General features: G+C 35.0%; 2 long non-coding RNA genes across 3 annotated transcripts in view; one reads left to right on the top strand and one right to left on the bottom strand.

Annotated features, from left to right (window-relative positions):
* Positions 1-20,807, top strand: part of LOC136792630 (uncharacterized) — a 492,301-nt gene that overhangs the window by 323,599 nt on the left and 147,895 nt on the right. The window lies entirely within an intron of this gene.
* The window catches only part of LOC136792628 (uncharacterized), a 205,846-nt gene that overhangs the window by 28,663 nt on the left and 156,376 nt on the right, over positions 1-20,807 (bottom strand). For both annotated transcript variants that reach the window (XR_010836689.1, XR_010836688.1), the window contains one exon: positions 10,286-10,337. This is a non-coding gene — a long non-coding RNA (uncharacterized lncRNA). The remainder of the gene's footprint in view (positions 1-10,285; positions 10,338-20,807) is intronic.

The following is a 20,807-nucleotide window of genomic DNA, read 5'->3' on the forward strand; positions in this document are numbered from 1 at the left end:
GCAGTGGTTGAGAGTCCGCCTGCCGATGCAGGGGACACGGGTTCGTGCCCCAGTCCGGGAAGATCCCACATGCCGCGGAGCGGCTGGGCCCGTGAGCCATGGCGGCTGAGCCTGCGCGTCCGGAGCCTGTGCTCCGCAACGGGAGAGGCCACAACAGTGAGAGGCCTGCGTACCGCAAAACAACAACAACAACAACAACAACAAAACACTTTTGAATTGGAAATAGTCAATACTTGTATTTTCTGCCAATATTATTCATAGATACAGTTATAAAAATACTTTATGTACTTCAGGATATACTATTCAACTTTAGTTTAAAAATGCTCTGTACATCTGAAGACTTAGGTTCCAGCAAAATAACATTTTTTGATAGTATCTCTTCATCTTCATTTAGAGGCGCACAAGGCAGTGTCAGACGTGTCAACTCTCCGTTCTATCAGCTCAGATCTTAAAGATGTGAGAACATGTTTTGTGTTGGCCAGTCATTTATCAGACACTGACACGACCCACACTAGCAATAAAGGAAATAGAGTCTCTTTTTTGGGGGTTTACTTAGGTGTACTTTGCCCAACACTGTCTTATTTGGGACCATACAAATAAGGCAGCAGACAGCACGGGATTTGTATGCAAACATTTAATGTCAACGAGACTGTGAACAAGGAATCAGCAACGACAGACGGAACGACTGATGCTGCTCTAGATTCTGTGCTTTTTTTAAAAGGGAGATTGGCTGAATATTCTGAAAGACTCCCAATCCCCTTTACAAATTACTTATTGTTTAGTAAGTTTGTCCAGTAAAATAATTCAGTTGCTGAAGATGGCCATACTCAAAACATCGAGGTAAATACTTACAAGACATTATCTTTGTTGACCTTCAAAACAACAATATGAGCTAGCGAATTTTATTCTCTCAATTTACAGTCAAGGAACTTTTACCTAAGAGAATTGAAATAACTTATAAGTGATAACACAGGTTTTAAAAGGTCACCCAATCTGATGCCATGGCCTTTTTACTATGCTCTTACATTGCCTTCACAAGGTAATCAATTTCATCCATGAGGAAACACACAAACACACACGTGCACACACACACTTTAATCTTACATGGTATGCATGCAATTCGGCTTCATAAAAGAACAGTAAAACAAGCAGAAAGAGTATTTTCATTGTGTGCTCTAGTTTGTTTTATTAATCTCTTGTCTCAAGCTTGTCTGGGAACCTTAGTTATTTGGGGGCAATGACGTCCTCATTCCAGTTTACCAGTGACCCCACACTCTTCCCCAGGACAGTAGAAGCTGGGGCCCTAAAACATGAAATTGAGCCTCCTGAGTGGGGTCGAAAGGATTTAAAATAAATTACTAGTAATTACAAAATTATTTCTAGATAAGTCATAGAGGAACATTTTTGAAACTATTCTGTTTCTAGAAACTGAGACAGAAGTTGAAGTCCTGCCTTTATGTGAGCTCTTCAAGAATATATGAGGAAATTTAGTTTCAGATTTCCAAACAAAGATTAAACCTTGGGTTTATTCCTGTGGTATCATCTGCATTTTGTACTGTACTACCGTACTTTTCAAGGCACTGTACTGTAAGATTAAAAATCTTTTATTTTTGTGATTGTTATTTGTGTGAAAAGTATTTAAAACCTATTACAGTACAGTACTATATAGCCGACTGTGTTAGTTAGGTACCTGGGCTAAACGTTCTTGGACTTATGAACAAATTGGACTTATGAACCGCTCTCAGAAGGGAACTTGTTTGTACGTAGGGGACTTATATACAAAGTGTATTCTTTTTAAAATTTATTTTCCTTGACTTCTTATTTGGCTCTGACCTCTAGTACCATGCCAAATAAAAAGGTGATTGTGATCATCATAGTTTTTTTCAAACAAAAGGAAAATATTCAATGTTTTAGCATTGATTATAATCATTAGTTATATTTTTGTAGATACCCTATCTCAGTTTAATAAAGTGTACTTCCATTCAGTATTAGATAAAAAATTTTATTACATACAAGTGTTGAATATCAGTAAATTCTTTGCCTGCTTTTACTGAGATGATCATATATCTTTTCCTATATTCTATAAATTGGTGGTTTATATTGAATGATTTTCCATGTAAAAGCAACACTGTGTCCCTGAAGCAAACCTCATTGACCATCATAGGTCCATTTTATATTCACTGGATGTGATTTTTTTTCCCTTAGAATTTTCACTTCTAAGTTTTTAGAAATATTGACCTATAGATTTCTTTTCGTTTTCTTTTTTTCCAGTTATTGTGCTAAAGGATTAATCTGTATTATTTAATTGAATCTGCCCAACTGCACTCAGAGAAAGATACTGTCCTTAATAGTTTTCGTTGCTCTAATTTCCTTGGCAGATTTCACTTTCAACATTATGATACCACCCTTATAAAATAATTGGAAAAGTGTTTTCTCTTTATTCTCTAAAAAATTTGTATTCATATTTGGAATTTTTTCTTTTAAGATTTAGAAAAATTCATCAGTGATATCATCTTGACTTAGAGTTCTTTAGAGAACAAGCAAGAAAGCATTACGTCAATGTATGTAATATATATTATTTCATATTTAACACATTTTTTGTTTTCATTGAATTCAGATCTTCCTTCAGATTGTTTTCTGTTTGCCCCATTTGTCCATTTTTTCTTTTATTTCTCCTTCAAAATACTTTTTTGAGATTAATCACATATTTTTATTATTTCCTATTTATTTTTATTATCACATTAGATACACAGGCTCTGGCAGGCAGAATAATAACCCTCTCCAAGATGTTCCTGTCCTCAGCCGAAGAACCTGTGACTGTATTGTCTTACATGGCAAAAGAGACTTTGAAGATGTGATTAAGGTTCCAGACCTTGAGATAGGGATAGCATCCTGAATTTTCCAGGTGGACCCAATCTAATCATAAGAGCTCTTACAAGCAGTAGAGGGGGCCAATTAAATGGTCCAGAGGAAAATGATTAGAGATGGACTGGACCCATTGTTGTAAGCTTGGAAGATGGTGGAAAGGGGCATGAGCCAAAGTTTAGATTTATACCTATTTCTGTTTTGGGGGTGCCAATGTAAATGGTATTATGTTTCTAACTTCAAGTTAATTTGCTTATTGTTGGTATATAGGAAAGCAATTGGCTTTTGCTATAATCTTTTATTAATTCCAGGAGTTTTTTGGTTGATATTCTATATAGACAATCCTGTCATCTGCAAACAAAGACAGTTTTATTTCTTCCTTCACAACCTGTATACCTTTTATTTTCTTTTCTGGCCTTGTTGCATTAGCAAGGATATCCACTGCAAGGGGAATTCTTGCTTTGTACCTGATGTTAGTGGATAACTCTGAGTTTACATTAATATTTAGTGGTATAACTATTTGCTCAAAGCTAACTATAATTCAGTAGCTTTATTCAAAATTAAGGAGTAGAGAGTGATAAACCAAATACTTGCATTTTATGATCACTGAAGTATAAATGAGGCTTCACAAATATTTTGAGGATTCTAAATATATGAAGAAAACTTAATAAAAAAATAACTGAAGGTTGGGACACAGTTTTATGGCTTAAATTCTTTTAAAATATGGTATTTGTTTTTCTCTTTCTGACTTACTTCACTCTGTATGACAGACTCTAGGTCCATCCACCTCACTACAAATAACTCAATTTTGTTTTGTTTTGTTTTTTATGACTGAGTAATATTCCATTGTATATATGTGGCACATCTTCTTTATCCATTCATCTGTCGATGGACACTTAGGTTCCTTCCATGTCCTGGCTATTGTAAATAGAGCTGTAGTGAACATTGTGGTACATGACTCTTTTTGAATTATGGTTTTCTCAGGGTATATTCCCAGTAGTGGCCATGATTCTAGATCTTCAGAATTAATGAGATAATAAAAAAGAGCCTATTTTGTTTACCTAAAGTTATCACTACTTATATTAATTTGAAAGTCTCTGTATCTATCTATATTATACTATCATTAATTTACCAGAGTTTACCTTGTACTATATCTGATATTCCCCTATACTCCTCACTAGTTAAGCACATATTTGATTGCATGTTTAGATCCGATAGACAGCTCACTATAAAAAGGCTTTAGATTAAACCATAAATAAATGATTCTGAGAGATATATGTCTACATATTTAGTAAGGAATTCTAAACTATTATTTTTGAGATAATACATTGTGTTGAAAGAGCAAGAAATTATTCATTACTAATAAAGTATGTTGAACAGAATACATTTATTGTCCATTGTATAGTACACTTATTAAAAATTTCAAAAAGGTAAAAGTAACTTTGATCATCTTAATATTGTGAAATGCTGTAAAATTTATGCAACGTGATGCAGTTATAAAACAAGGGTAAAGAATGGTGAAATTTATAAAACCAGTGACATTTGATATGCGGAGCACAAGTTTTAAGACGATATAGTCAAAATTAAATGTGAAGTATAATATACAAGCACACACTTATTTGAAGGTAAGTAAATGGAGAAAATCTTAATATCATCATAATTTAAATAGGCATATAGAGACTGTCATCCTGAATGAAGTAAGTCAGAGAAAGACAAATATCATATGATATCACTTATATATGGAATCTAAAAAAATGGTATAAATGAACTTATTTATAAAACAGAAATAGAGTAACAGACATAGAAAACAAACTTACGGTTACCAAGGGGGAAAGGGACGGGAATAAACTGGGAGATTGGGATTGACATATACACACTACTGTATATAAAAGAGATAACTAATAAGAACCTACTGTATAGCACAGGGACCTCTACTCAATACTCTGTGATGACCTATATGGGAAAAGAATCTAAAAAAGAGTGGATCTATGTATGTGTAGAACTGATTCACTTTGCTGTACAGCAGAAACTAACCCATTATAAATCAACTGTACTCCAATAAAAATTAATTCTAAAAATAGGCATATAACAGAACTTTAAAATATGACAAGTGTGAAGTAAACAGTATTGCAGGGGGCGTTTACTGCTGTGTAGACAGTGTCATGATACCCCGGACTCTGCTGAGTGAGGGATGTCCTTCTGAAGGACAGGCTCAATGTGAAAAATTCTCTTCTTAAGAAAAGGAGTCAGAAAACTCTCAGTCCTGCAGTGCAAACAGAATGCAGGGACAGCTGGGCTTCAAGTCAGACAGTCACAGGACTAGGCAAACCAAGCAGTAGAGCTTTCCTAATCTTCAGCGACAGACAGCAAGCATTTAGCTAAGAACCTTGGAAAAATAACGACCCTGCTAAAAAGAACTGAGAATGTCCTGGGGTAAATCATAGTGACGAATTCAGTTCATAAGGAAACAAGGTAGCAAGCCCTCCTCAAAATTTCACAAATCATGGATAATAAAAGAATAATAAGATGAGTCCAGAAAAAGGCAGACCAGTGGCAGTGTCCTTAATCACAGCTAACTGGAGCCGTTTTTCTTCTTAATTCCTATGAAATCAGAATTGGAAATTATCTAAATACCATAGAATGCCAGTCATGGACTGTCCCATGCAAAATTACCTAATTGAAAAAACTGTATATATTTTGCCTTTTATAGTTTGAGTTAAATCAGCCTCAACTAATCCTTTTGTTGACTTCATAAAGCCAAATGTGGAAATAAGATTTCCTACAGAGACTGGTTTAGGTAAGCAGCACTCAAACTGTGAACCAGAGTCCAAGGGGCCAACTCCTTAAAGGATGGAGAAAAAGACAAAAACATCAGGTGTTCAAGCCTCCACTGCAATTCAGCTAGAGTAGCGTGCATTTAACTGGTAGGTGAAATTTGAGGAGGAACTTGCTTTTTCAAAAACTTTCAAATTAGAAGAATAACTTGAAAACTACTATTACAATTTATATCTGTGTTAGGTGACTCCTGTATGATTCTCTTAGTGGAAGTTTGGGTTTCAGGCTGGTCAGGCCAGAAATGTCGACCTATTTACTGCACTTTTTAAAATTTCCCACGGTCTCAGCTACTCATCTTGAGATGCCACAAAATAGATACATGAACAAACCAACTTAATTTTCACTTAATTTATGGACCTAGCCCTAAAGTGATAAACACATATTCCCTAATTTTTGCTAATCTGTAAATTGTATGTGACTGCAATCTTCATTAGGTCAAATTCCCCTACTCTTATGGGCAGCATATATATGTGTCATTTGTTGCGACAGTTATTTCGTATGTCAACGTAGGTAAGAATCTTGACAGGCTTTGAAATTGACAAAAATGCTTTCTTAATGAATATATACATTTTATTTCAGAATCATATGTAGGTTTTAAAATGTGTGATCTTTGTGTAAAAATGATACACATTTACTTTTTAAAAGTTATTGTTTTAACTTACATACAACTTATTAACCTATTTTAAGTATACAATTTTAAGTTTGGCAATATCTATGTATATATAACAATAGAATTAAAATAGAAAACATGCCTATCACTTCAAAAAGTGTACTGTACAGCATAGTACCTATAGGTAACAATACTCTTAAAATTTGTGCTATTTTTGTTTTTTTTTTTTTTTTCTGCGGTACGCGGGTGTCTCACTGCTGTGGCCTCTCCCGTTGCGGAGCACAGGCTCCGGACGCGCAGGCGCAGCGGCCACGGCTCACGGGCCCGGCCACTCCGCGGCATGTGGGATCCTCCCGGACCGGGGCACGAACCCGTGTCCCCTGCATCGGCAGGCGGACTCTCAACCACTGCGCCACCAGGAAAACCCAATTTGTGCTATTTTTAAAAGTATTGTGCAATTTAAGATATATTAAGAGGGTAGATCTCATGTTGAGTAAACAAACAAAAAAACACAAAGGATGCAAGAAAATATTTAGAGGTAACAGATGTAGACATGTTTAGTACCTTAGTTTTGGTGATGGTATCATGGATGGTGTATGCATATGTCCAAATTCATCAAGATGTATATATTTAAATGTGTGCAATTTTTTGTATATCAATTATACCAAAATAAAGCTAAAAAAGAATAAGAAAGTGGCAAATCTAACATATCCTCAGATTTCCCTGGAGCTGACCTAGTTATTCACTGTAAAACCTTTCATAATTAGCGCTTTTCACTAAAGGAGAACAGACCAGAGAGATGCTTCTGGGAACACCTCTGATTTTTATTATATTCTCCTAATCAGAATTATGTATGATTGAAAGCCTCAATATTAACAGCTATTTTTGTCTCAAAAACCATAAAGATAATATATATCAGGACCAGATATTTATGAAGTCTTGTTAGTGCTGTTATAGGGAATAAGCTTCATATTTCAGGTATATTTTCTTGCCCTCTTAACACATCAAGAACTTAGATATTTATGACAAAACATTTCAAAGGACTCCTTAAGTGCATTTTTTTTTCAATTAAAGAGACTAGAATCCATGAAAATGAGCAACAAGATCAATAATCAATCTTATCAATATTTCCATGTCCGCTCTTATTCAGTAAACAGGCTAAAGTGGCATTATTTCCTAGGTGGAATGCTAATGCAAACCGTGATCAATAAACAGAAACAAATGAAACTTGTAGCTATTCTAACAAAGCTAAGTGTAATCCGAGTCATCGCATTCATGTATTTATCTCATTAGTGAAACTTAATAAGAAAAAAGAGACCCCATATTGTGCTTATAAGCAATCTACTTCACAAATTAAAATGTTTAAGGCATAAAACTGAAAGGATACTGCATGAGTATGGATAGCTCTAATTTTCAGTGTCAGTGTGATGCCTATTTGTAGAGAAAACTGTGGCACACAGAAATATGCCAATCTATGGTTCTGTAAAATTAGCTACATGGAACATAGCCAGAGGGAGGATGTCCTCGCTTTCTCTTGGCAAACGTTGCTAAAGATAATTATCAAAGCAAGTCTGAGGAGAGGTCCTGAAGCATGAGAACTCTGGCAAGTTCACATGACAGTAAGTTACAATGTGCAGTGTCAAAAATTCAGAATTAGCTGCATTAGAGGAACTGGTCTGCGCTCATGAATATTTCCTTGGCCATGATCCTAGTCTTCAAAATAAATCAAAGAAGGGCAAAGAAATAATAGTTTACTTCCCCAGTAAACATCAAACAGAGACATAATTGGCACTCAAAGCTGTTATATATAAATTTATCACAGCTATGAAGTCAAATGTTATCACCCCTACGATGGGAAAGATACATTTGCTAATAACTCTAATTTTACATTTAAAACCTTTAACAAGAGGAGTTTCATGCCATGGCTCTGAATTACATTCCCTTAACTGTCATACTAATTGTAAGTTCACTATTATACAAAAGGCTGTTAATTTTACTTTCAATGAATAAGGACGATATCTACTTCTATTCACTGTATATAAGCATTAATAAATTTCCCTTTATGTTTTTAATACACACTCTTCCCTTTTCTAAGTCCATTAATGATAATTTCAATGCCAGGAGGTAGATACGAGAAAGTGCATTTTCATTTCAGTTTAAATTAGTGTATAGTTTGTTTACTGTTTTCCATTTCCTTTTTGTCTCCCTATACATTGCAATTCCAATACCTGAAAAGAACTGTAAAAATCATTTTACTTTATTTTTATACTATAAACTTTTCATTTGAAATGTATTGGCCCAATGAATTTAATCGTTCTATGCCAGCAGGTGGAATGTTTCTTTGAAAATAATTTCCAGTTTCTAATTCTCTGCAAAGCCAGAAGGAGTACGTAAAGTGACGTTCTAAACCTAAGTAGAAAGAACACTAGGTTTCTTTTTATGAGTTACTTGAAAACACATTCATGGTACTCTCCATTTATACTAGAAATGCTTCCCACCTAGGGTTTTCAAGGAGACTCGGGTGGGTCCTTTTCACCTGGCCTCCTCTAATTAGTATCTGGGGGCTGTGATTGACAGCTTGGTAGCAGGGTGCAACAAAATGCTACAGCTAACACTTTTCCCTGTCTCTGGTCCACAGGGAGGCCGACTATGAATTATATTTTGGTCTCTATTTGTCAGAAGTGATTAGATTTCTTCCCCTCTTTTCCCCTTACTTTTTCAACACCCACAGATTTCCAAATACATGGTCTTCTTTTGCATTTATTTACAAGTCAGGAAATGAAAATATTCTCACTCCAGGAATTCATCACAAAAATTTTTCGTTCTCCAGGTGGCACTGATTCTCATTTAACAACGTTTCCTGTGCAAGGTCAAGAATTAGCCTGGAGTGATTCATTTTCAATCTTGATAACAAAGCATTACTCAGTCTTTATGAATTAAGCTTAATCCAAATAACAGCACAATGTCTAGTGGAGATAGGAGGCCAGTAATGACATGAATCTCTCAGGTTATAGCCTAGTCTTAAGTATAATTTGAATTATTCCAAAAGGTAAGGAAGTAGTAGACTTACATTAGCGTTCTTTTAATTCAAGAACTTTTGAGAGTCCACACTTCAATTTGAATCCTCTCCTAAATTCAGAATCATGAAGCAATACATAGAGGAATGCACTGCGGGGGGAGGTCGCCCCAAAGGTTAGGCTGATCATGGTTTCGGGGACCTCTCACTGACTAAATAGAGGAGAAAGTGTTTTGAAGTACCAGAATCCAGTAATAGTCTAGATTTCCACGTATTTTGTTTTAATTGCTAAAGTCATAATGATTTTTCAGCTTTGGCTATCTTACAATTTTTATAATAAATGTGTTTCTGACAAATGCTTAATGTACACCAAATTTTGAGAACTTAAATGGCATTTTAAATGCACTCAAACAGTTCTCTATTTAATGGAAATGTGCAATGATTAGTTTTGAAAGTGAACACCTATTGCCTAGTTCATAGTTTCAGTAAATCCAGATTTAAATTGGTCATTATTTGAGTAACTTTCTATCTTACTTACTATTTGCAATCATTCATTCACTCACCTGTTCATTCAAGTGACTTATGAGCATCTAGTATCTATTAGGCACTGAATTAGGAATAAGATCAATGACTGATTACACATTATAGTCCTTGTATCTCATGACACAATTCATTTCAATATCTGTTTGATGTAATATTAAGTAAACAAATGTGCATTTACTTTTGTGAAAACCATCTAAAAGCGGATTATAGAACATTTACTCTTAACCTTTCTTAATGGAAATAAAATAATAATTTTTTTAAAAATTGTGCTTGTCTAGACTTAGTGATCACTTTGAAAACCACTTATGTTATTGCTGGAAAAAGTTTCCACCACAATTTTCTAAATAAAACTATATTCTCTAACAAAGTCAAAGGTGAAGCAAAAATTATCCTAACTTGTTGAAAGCTATACTTACCAGACAATGGTCCTGAAGAATCCCAGTAGGAAAAGTTGTCCATAACTCTTTTCTGAAAGATTGCAAAAGGAAGGAAAACATCTAAGGTATCATTCAAGGACTCATTTCATCTATTCTGTGTATTGGCAATTGGTAAATATATATATTACACTGTTTGTCACAGGTCAACACTTTTTCATTTCTTAAAAGTGGAGAAAATGTCCCTGATTTGTATAAAATGACAAAATTCCTTCTGTGTACTTGGGTTGAACGCTTAATAGTGTTTTCCTCTCTTCAGTAAGTACCTGTCATGGTACAGGAGCCTTTTTTGTTTGTTTAATAACATTAATTTACCAACAAGGAAAAGTTACTTTGACTTGCCAAAGGATGCATAGACAAATGGAGATAGACGGATGAATAGATACATAGATAGGGAAATACATGATAGAGGGATGAGAAAGAGAAAGTGAGAAAGGGGAGGGAGGGGGAGGAGAGAGGGAGAATTATCTACAGATATAGACACATCAAAGTCGTGTGTATTCTATCTTCTGATTATCAGAATATTTTGCAAGACACAGTATGTTTTAGTCTTAGGCAATATCCAACATTATCAATGTTGAATTAAATTTTTCCTTATTTTTAAAATAGAGATGTGAGATATTTATCGTTACACATAAATTAAGCTTTTGTTCAAGCAACAACTATATTTAAAAGAGACAACAGTGCTAACTTGCTGCTCATATGTTGCTTCCTTTTCTTAGGAAAATAGAGAATGTGAGCATGAATATTTTTGAAAACAGTAACACACTTGCACACATAAAGATATAAACAGTTACTTTAAACCATTGATTTCCATAAGAATGTGGAGAGCATGCTGGCAGCTTGCTTTGATAATATGTACCCATTTCTAGCAAATATGGAAGCAAACCTTGCGTTTCTCTCTTCTATCCACCCCAAAAGTCCATCAAATATTCTAGCAAAGTTCATTGAAGATATAAGATTTACTTCAGTGTTAATTATGGAAATTCTGCCTTCTAAAACAAACTAGAAAATATGTACACCATACAATTTAACATAATATTTTACATTAAAACTTAAAAGAGCATTATATTTATTTATATAATAGCACGTATTTTTCTATTTGACCTATAACTTCTGCTTTTTTACTGCTTTACATTCTGGGTATGATAATTTTCTTTAAAAATTGACAATAAAACAATATGTTTAAATTATTTTTACATCCAAAATATGACCAGAAATACACATTCAATGATTTTTCTCTTATTCCTATGTTTTGTCCTTTGCAGATTAGTCATCTATAGCTGTTAACTTTTTTTGGAGAATAGAATGTGTTTTGGTACCTGTTGTCTAACTGTGTCTTTATAGATGATATCCAAGCCATGTAAAGAAAAGAGTATGTTCTATCTCATATGCAACCCAATGATTTCTTAGTATACTAGCATAATTACAATCCGTTTCTTACTAGTAGCTCAACTTAAGATAAACTGAAATTTTAAATCCATTGATTATAGAAAGGGCCTAACAGAGACATAACATCTCTCGGAAAGTCAGCTGTGCCATCGGCTTTAATTTTACAAACTTATCAGTAGATTTACTCTGAAACATGAAATACAGTTTTATCAGTTGTAATCATTGATTCAAGTGAGCTAGAATTGCAGGTAAGCTATTTTGTACTCACAAGGGACAATATGATTTAAATTTCATGCAAATAGAAAGATAAATCTAAAACATTACTCTATAGCAAAGTTAATTATTATTCCTTTGGGAGCTCTCATTGCCCCTATTTCCACATTACATTAATTTAGCTATAAATGTAAATATTTCAAGCTACTGAAAATTAGAATTAAAATTATGGAACGTCTTAAGGCCAAGTCATAAACGAAGAAAAAACAATGAGATAGGGCTTCCCTGGTGGCGCAGTGGTTGAGAATCCGCCTGCCGATGCAGGGGACACGGGTTCGTGCCCCGGTCTGGGAAGATTCCACGTGCCACGGAGTGGCTGGGCCCGTGAGCCATGGCCGCTGAGCCCGTGCGTCCGGAGCCTGTGCTCTGCAACCGGAGAGGCCACAACAGTGAGAGGCCCGCGTACCGCAAAAACAAACAAACAAACAAAAAAACAATGAGATAGGTGGAAGTGTTATTTAGAAATCTATCCACTGAGGTTTCTTCACGTCATCTCTGCTCTACTGCTTCTCCTTCGCTTCTCCCCCTTCCCTCCCCCTTCTGCCCAATCACACAGAATAGAAAATAATGCACGCACATGCTTTTTCGGAAAAAAACAAAAAATAAACGTATTTCTTGGGATAGCTTTATGCACTTATTTTTAATATGCGCACTAATAAAATAACCATTATAAGCACTTGACTTCCAAATATAATATTTTTGAATACTTCTCTAAATATATAGGATGCAATGCGAAAATTTGAAAATGTCATAGAAATCAATGAAAAGGGGATTAATAATTTTCATACAGTGTTATTTTTTTAATATTTATTAATTTATGTATTTGGTTGCACCAGGTCTTAGTTGCAGCATGTGGGCTCCTTAGTTGCGGCATGGAAACTCTTAGTTGCGGCATGCATGTGGGATCTAGGTCACTGACCAGGGATTGAACCCGGGCCCCCTGCAGTGGGAGTGGAGGGTCTTACCCACTGCACCACCAGAAAAGTCCTCATACGTAGTGTTATAAATGTATGTTTCATGAATATCAAAACTTCAGAGTTACAGCTAGTAGAATTGCATTATTTGTGTAAACATGATTAAACTTCTTTAAGCATATATTTACTTTCGTTATATTTTGCCAAAATTAAAAATAATTATATTTTCCTTGATGAAGTTATAAAATTTTAATTCACTCACCAAATTCTTATGGTGACTATTTTTTACCCCAAAAAAGAATTTAATACTTTGTTTGTATAATGGAAAAAATATCTTATTAGGCTAAATGTCATTTGCTTTAATTCATTAAATCATTTGTAAGTCAAGAGGGATTTGTTGATCACCTATCTTGTGCCAAAAATTATTCTAAATTCTGGGACTATAGAAGGAACCAGAACAGTCAAAACTCCTTCTCTCATGAAGTTTGCATTCTGCTGTAGAAAGAGAGAAAATAAACATAACAAGCAATCTTGTAGTATCCTAAAAAGTGATAAGATTTAAGGAGGAAAAAAGGTAATGGGGACTCCTGGGATGGTGGAGTTGTTAATACATTTTAATGAGAGCAACAGGAGTTGGTTCAGTGGGCAGGCGGTGTTTGAACAAGGACTGGAGTGAGGTGAGTGAGCAAACCATTTGAGATCTGGGGACAGACTTTTCCAGATAGACCGTCTGGCATGTGTAAAGCCTGGGGGAAAGAGCATGTCTGTTGTGCCCAAGGCAGAGTAGAGTGGGGAGGAATGATAGGAGTACAAGTGGGAGAGGTGCTTTAACGCTTACTCTGAGAGGGATAGGAAACCACTGAAGGGTTAGAGGAAAGGAGTGATGTCATCTATCTTTCATGTTAATAAGATCATGCTGACAGCTGGTCTAAGAAGATACTGCAGGCTTGGACCTGCTGGTCCAGTGGTTTCAAAGTGGTCAGATTCTAAATATGTTGAAAGTTGAGCCAAGAGGATTTACAGATCAGAAGAGAAAAGCTAAGCATGACTTCATTTTGGTTTTGGCTGCAAGTGAGAAAAGCTAAGGATGGAATGACTTCATTTTGCTTTTCCTTATGAGGAATGCAAAGTATACAACTATATCAGGTTAGAGCAAAAAGACCAGGAATTCAGCTTTGGATATGGTAAGACTAGGAAGCTTATTGGATGGACTGGCGGAGAGGTCACATATCAGCTGATATAGGAGATTGGAGTTAACAGGCCAACATACCAACTTGGGATATCTTTGAAGACATACTTCCAGATGGGATCCTCAAGAGTATACATGTAGGTATAGAAGAGAAGGTATCAAAGACTAAGCCTGGAAATCTCCAAAATTAGTAAATTAGGAGAAAGTAGAGGAAACAGCAAAGGAGAATGAGGACGGGCAGTGGTGAAATAAGAGGGTAGCCAAGAAAGCATGGTCAGGGAAAGACGCTGTTAGGAGAAGGAAATGATTAACTGCTCAATAATGCTGAGGGTTACGTAACAGGAAAAAGGAGCTTGTTCTCAGATTTAGTCATGCATTGGTCATCAAGGGCCTTCACAAGAATAGTACATAGGCTGTACGTGTGCTTTAATAGAGACTGGGAGACACATATTAGATAGAATAAAGGGAAGCTTAGAAAGAAGATGGACCTGGAGTGAATGTTGAGGTCAAGAGAAAGTTCCTTTTTACACGGAAGAGACAAGGGCATATATTTAAATGACGATGAGGGTGATCCAGACGAGAGAGAAGTGAGGATGCAAGTGGCAGGGATAAAATAGATGGAGTGAAGCCTTTAAGAGGACAAGGTGGGACAATACTTAGTGCATAAGTGGCACACATCCTTCTTGTAGAGGAAGGTCCTGAACACAAAAATGAATTGAAAAGAACTGCTTAACTGTGTGGACTTCATAAACATGTTTTGATTTTCTTAATAGCTGAAGTCTTTTACATGAAATAATATTGATAGTTTGTTATGCTTCATTCTTGTATATGGTATATACATATTTTTAAGGAGGTACTTTCTCACACTAACAAACAGGAGGACATTATATGAGCAATGATGCAGGGGAACTGTGGGTTTGGAAGGTTGTGGAAGCTTTCATATGATAACTGGAATTTTCTTAGTGAAATAAGAAGCAAGTTTATCGCCTGAGTGTGTGAAAGGATGAAGAGATGTGGGAAAACTGAGGAGAGAAGAGAATATGGGAGGCAGCCCTCTAGGAAAATAGGAAAGCAAATGCAATTGGGAATTGTAATACGTATAACGCCAGTTCGGCAAATAGGACCAACTTGATTTTCAGGTTTCTGGGTTTTATTTTTCTCCAGCCAACTATAGGTACAGGTGCAGAATAGGCACGGAATTGTGATACAATGAGGGTTTTGGTTTTTTTTTTTTTTTTTTTTTTCAAGAGAGTGGAAGTTACAAAGAAACAAACTAGCTTATTACTATGCAAATAAGTGAATATCAGATTTGTTTATGATGTTCATTTATTTTGAAGGTATATTTGCTATTTGTGGGCTCAACTTTTTTATGATATTACACACAGGTCTATCTGAAAACATTTTCTCTTTATAATGCTACCCATGGTGTGCAAGAGGGAACTTTCTGGAATATGTGAATAAAATTTTAAAATACTTTGTCATTTAGGAAAAATGTATGATCTTCATAAAGCTAGGGTTTTATTTTGATGCAGATAAAGTGGTTTGCATTGAATCATCAATATTTTGATATTTTGTTCTTTCATACTTGGACATGCTAATTTACTTAGTAATGCTGTTTCTTTTATTATTCTCAGCTGTTGAGAGAAGACAATTTTTGAATAAGAGTAGCGTAAATCCCCCTTATAATTATGCCAACACTATAAGAATCAGAATAAATAAATTATAATAAATGACTCTACTTAGGAGAAGTATTTCTGAAACAAGTGTCAGTAAGGCAGAGGTACTTGGATTTAAAATCTAACCATATTTACTGAAAATAACTAATTAGTTTCTGGGTGCACAAATAAGGAAGGGAATTAGGTCGAGGGAAAATCTGCCATATTCATTTTCTGGAACTACTTGAGGCAACAATTAATTGGATTTGAATTGCAATATTGTACCTGTCTATACTTTATTAGTATTAAAATATCCATTGTATCCTTCTTGATCATTCCAGTTTTCCTTTCAAATCTACCAGTGCACACAGTTCCAATGTTTTCTATAGATAAGATCATTTATTTATACAAAATTCAATGTATCCCCACATTTTCCTTCCCTGGGCTACATTCATTCCATCTGTAGCAAGCAGGGAAAGTGAGGTTACTTTGCTGATAGTTCTGTGGTGTCTGGTGTTCCTTAAATTGAAAAAAAAAAAAAAAAAGTTTTGTTTTTAGTAGTACTGAAAAACAAAGACAAAAAATCAAAACCTCATAACCTTAAGGAAAATGATTAAACATGTTACATAGAAGTTGTTTAAGACCAGAAGGAAAATTGTCCCTATCCATTACATCTACATCATGAATATCCAAGCCCCAATTTATTTCTTAGATTATGCCTATACAAAGAAATATTAGGGTATTATTTAAGAAAAAATTAACAAATTTTCTTAAATAATCATATCAAATTTCATACCAAATGTCAAGGAATATAAAAAAAATTTCAACAGAATAAGTATGCATTTACTATTGGTGAACTCGTGCCATGACGTTACTACCTAATATTTGAATACAACAACACAAAGTATCCCATTAATAATATTAATCTCAAAAATGTATATAATGATAGAATCCATCCGTGTTCATTTCTTTACACATATTTTACCGATATATATATTATCTTCATGCTACTGATTCAAATATATTTCATATTTTGGCTTGCTTTTTATTTACCAGTAAGACCATAGTATATACATGTACTTTTTTTTCCATTTCATTTTATTTATTTATTTTTTAACATCTTTATTGGAGTATAACTGCTTTACAATGGTGTGTTAGTTTCTGCTTTATAATAAAGTGAATCAGCTATACATGTATTTTTTAAGTGCTACACGTACTTCACGTATGCTATGGAACTTCATTAAAGTTTTTACTTAGTTGTTTGCTTTTTCCTTGTAATATATGCGCCAATGTTCACTGAAAATAATATATTTAACCTATGCAGTTTAACTTATTTTCATAGTTAATAGTCTTGTTGCTTATTTATAATTCATGATTCTCTCTCGAGTTCCAGGAAAAATATGTCAGCTTTAAGGGTAAAACTAATGTTTTCACCCCAAAGAAAATTTAAATCACTCTGAATGTGAGTTGGATGAAAATCTTTTTAAAAAATTTTCTTTTGAAATTGAGATATGTTATAAACTTGCATTTGTAAACATTTACACGCCTCATATATTAGCATAAACAACTCTTTAAAGACATAAATGAAATCAATATACAGCAAATATTCTCTCTTTAGATGGTTCTTAAGACATCTGTGGTATGATATGCAATATTGACAAGTGAGAACAAGCTGAATGAACATTTGCTTTTCTTACAGAAAAAGACATTATATGTCACTGTTGTAGGGATGTTTTAAATATGAAATATTCCAGAAGATGCTAAAGTATTTTTAAAAGAGAGAGAACATTTCACTTGGCGGGGATAAGTATGGGATGAGGTTCATCATTATTTAATTGGCCCATGAACTTAATAACTGAATAACTAATTATCAAAGTTCACATAGGCTTAATTTCACTGCAAAACACAAAATCGCTGCTTGTGATTTCGCCTCAGCTCAAATAAAATATGTGCAGGAAGTGCTGGGTACAGACACCATCTGCTATGGTCTGAATGTTTGTGTCCCTCAAATTCATGTGTTGAGAACCTACTGTTCCAGGTGACGGTGTTAGGAGGTGGGGCCTTTGGGAGGAGATTAGGTCCTAAGGGCAGAGCCCTCATGGTGGGATTACTGCTTTTATAAAACACACTCTCAAAAGACTGCTTGCTCTTTCCACCTTGTGAGGACAGGTCAAGGCATTGAACTCCATTTCTGCTGTTTGTAAGCTCCACAGTCTGTGATGTTTTGTTATAGCAGCCCACGTGGACCAAGACACCATCTTAGGATGTGCTTGTCAGATCTCATTTAGAGATCAAAATTACCCACTAAGAAGTTTAATCTTAATCTAACACTAGTGTAAAACCATGGTACATTTTTAAAAGAACACCTCAAAATGCTTTACTAATTTTATAATTTGGTAGTCTTATATGTATAAGATTTATGTCACTGCTATGTTACAGTAAGACACTAAACCGTGAATATAATGCAAACAAAAATGTCTTATTCGGATATTAATAAGACTTTAATTATATACAATTATACATTGCATAATCTAAAACTACATGAATGTAGTTTTTGTTTATATTTTTTAAAGTACACAACCAACTTTATAGCTTCCCAAAATTGTATATGACAATTTATATCTCTTTTTCTTGTGTCGATTGGGAAGAGATTCCTTTTTGTTCACAGATATTGAACTTCTTTGTAACCTCTTAGAGCTGTAGAACTCAAGCCCATGTAATTCTTTTTTTTTTTTTTTTTTTTTTTTTTTAAAGCCCATGTAATTCTTATCAGACAAGGGAAGTGACTCCTGCGATTGTGCGGCTCATGAGTTTCTTTGTGTTGTCATCAGCACTGGTAGAATCGGTTATCAAACTGAGCAATGGCTGCTACCCCTGATTAATACCATGTGACAGAGTTCAAATTCTTTCCTATTCAGCCATGTAATACACACACTTCCCAGTCACTGGCTTATGGGATTTTAGGTGACTTGTAGCTCTTTGGTGTTATTTTATCATATCTCAGATGCTCTACTCTTTACTTTTTCCTTCTTTTCTCTTCTTTAATCGCAGAAATAAAACGAAACACATCTACTTATCATGAAATATTAATCACTGGTGTTTCCAATAAAACTTTATCAAAAATTATTTCAAGAGGGCTTCCCTGGTGGCGCAGTGGTTGAGAGTCCGCCTGCCGATGCAGGGGATACGGGTTCGTGCCCTGGTCCGGGAAGATCCCACGTGCCGCGGAGCGGCTGGGCCCGTGAGCCATGGCCATTGCGCCTGCGCGTCTGGAGCCTGCGCTCCGCAACGGGAGAGGCCACAGCGGTGAGAGGCCGGCGTACCAAAAAAAAAAAAAAAAAATTATTTCAGGTGAATACAGTTGAAAATATGTTTCTTAAATAATATTAGGCTTTGAAGCTATAATTATTTCATTTAACAAAATAAGCTTTACTTATTTTCTTATCAAATTGAAAAATTCCTATAACTTTCTATAGGAATCAAAAAGAGCTATATCTTCAAGGTGGCTTCTAACATTTCAGGGCTATTTAGATACTCATATATCTATTTGAGAAACTAATATATACATATATAAGCAGAGAAGGAAGACATTTCACATTCTAGAAGAAATGAATGGCAGAGTTTCACAGTATGTATTTTAGAGAGATTTATTCCTGGTATATTCACTCTTAGGCAGGTTGGAATGTGCAAGGTGAATTCTACAGCAGTACAATTTAATTCAAAGAGTAAATGCTCTCAAAATTGTAATAAAATGAAATCAATGCTAGGTGTTCCCTCCCCTGTTCTAATTTCTCCCTTATATTAACACATGCAAATTCTCTCCCCACCCTCCCCCATATACCTGAGCAGTAGATATGATTCTATGCCCACGGGATTTTGAGCAAACATTTTGTGCTAAGGTATAATTCACAGCCTCACAACTCCAGACTTAGACAAAAGCAGTTTTCTTCATTTTCAAAGGTAACAACAGTTCCACTCTGAATGCTTTTGAAAAAAAAGCATCAGATAAACCAAAAGAATTCAAAAAAAAAAAAAAAAGATAACAGATTACATACAAATAAAAAGGGGAAATTTTCCACAATAGCTTTCAAAATGTCTAAACATTTTGGCAGTAACAAGGGTCAATTTACAAGCATGTCAACATTATACAAAATGTATTAGGTATCCATTTCAGAACTTAATCTTTCCACTTCACTCCCTGAGAAGGATTTAAGCCCATTGCTTTGTTTTCTTTCTTGCTAGAACCCCTTTGTGCTATTATGTATTTCCTCTCTGCTCTTTTCTTTCTAGTCTCTAATACCTATGTAACATTTGTTTGCACCAAGGTTACACCTTAATTTCACAGACCTTTTCTAGGTCAGCTTAATTAGATTATTGTGAATACTGTAAATTTATTTTAAAAGTTTTTAATTGAAATATAGTTGACATACAATATTATTTTAGTTTCAGGTGTACTACCTAGTGATTTGACATTTGCATACATTATGAAATTACCACCACAGTAAGTCTAGTAACATCTATCCCCATACAAAATTATTAAAATATTATTGACCAAATTTCTTATGCTGTATATTACATCCCCATGGCCTATTTATTTTGTAACTGCAGGTCTGTACCTTTAATCCTCTTCACCTATTTTGCCCACCTCCCCATCTTCTTCCCTTCTAGCAACTACTCGTTTGTTCCCGGTATTGGTGAGTCTGTTTTTGTTATATTTTGCTTGTTTGTTTGTTTTGTTTTTTAGATTCCACATATAAGTGAGATCATGAAGTAATTTGTCTTTCTCTGTCTGACTTATTTCACTTAGCATATTACCCTCTAGATCCATTCATGTTGCTGCAAATGGCAAGATTTCATTTTTTATGGCTGAGTAATATTCCACTGTATCTATAAACCACATCCAGGAAGAAGTTATTTTTAAAAATTAGATGTGGGGCTTCCCTGGTGGCGCAGTGGTTGAGAATCCACCTGCCGATGCAGGAGACACGGGTTCGTGCCCTGGTCCGGGAGGATCCCACATGCCGCGGAGCGGCTGAGCCCGTGAGCCATGGCCGCTGGGCCTGCGCGTCTGGAGCCTGTGC

The sequence above is a fragment of the Kogia breviceps genome, chromosome 15 (assembly GCF_026419965.1).
Source record: "Kogia breviceps isolate mKogBre1 chromosome 15, mKogBre1 haplotype 1, whole genome shotgun sequence".
NCBI lineage: Eukaryota > Metazoa > Chordata > Mammalia > Artiodactyla > Physeteridae > Kogia > Kogia breviceps.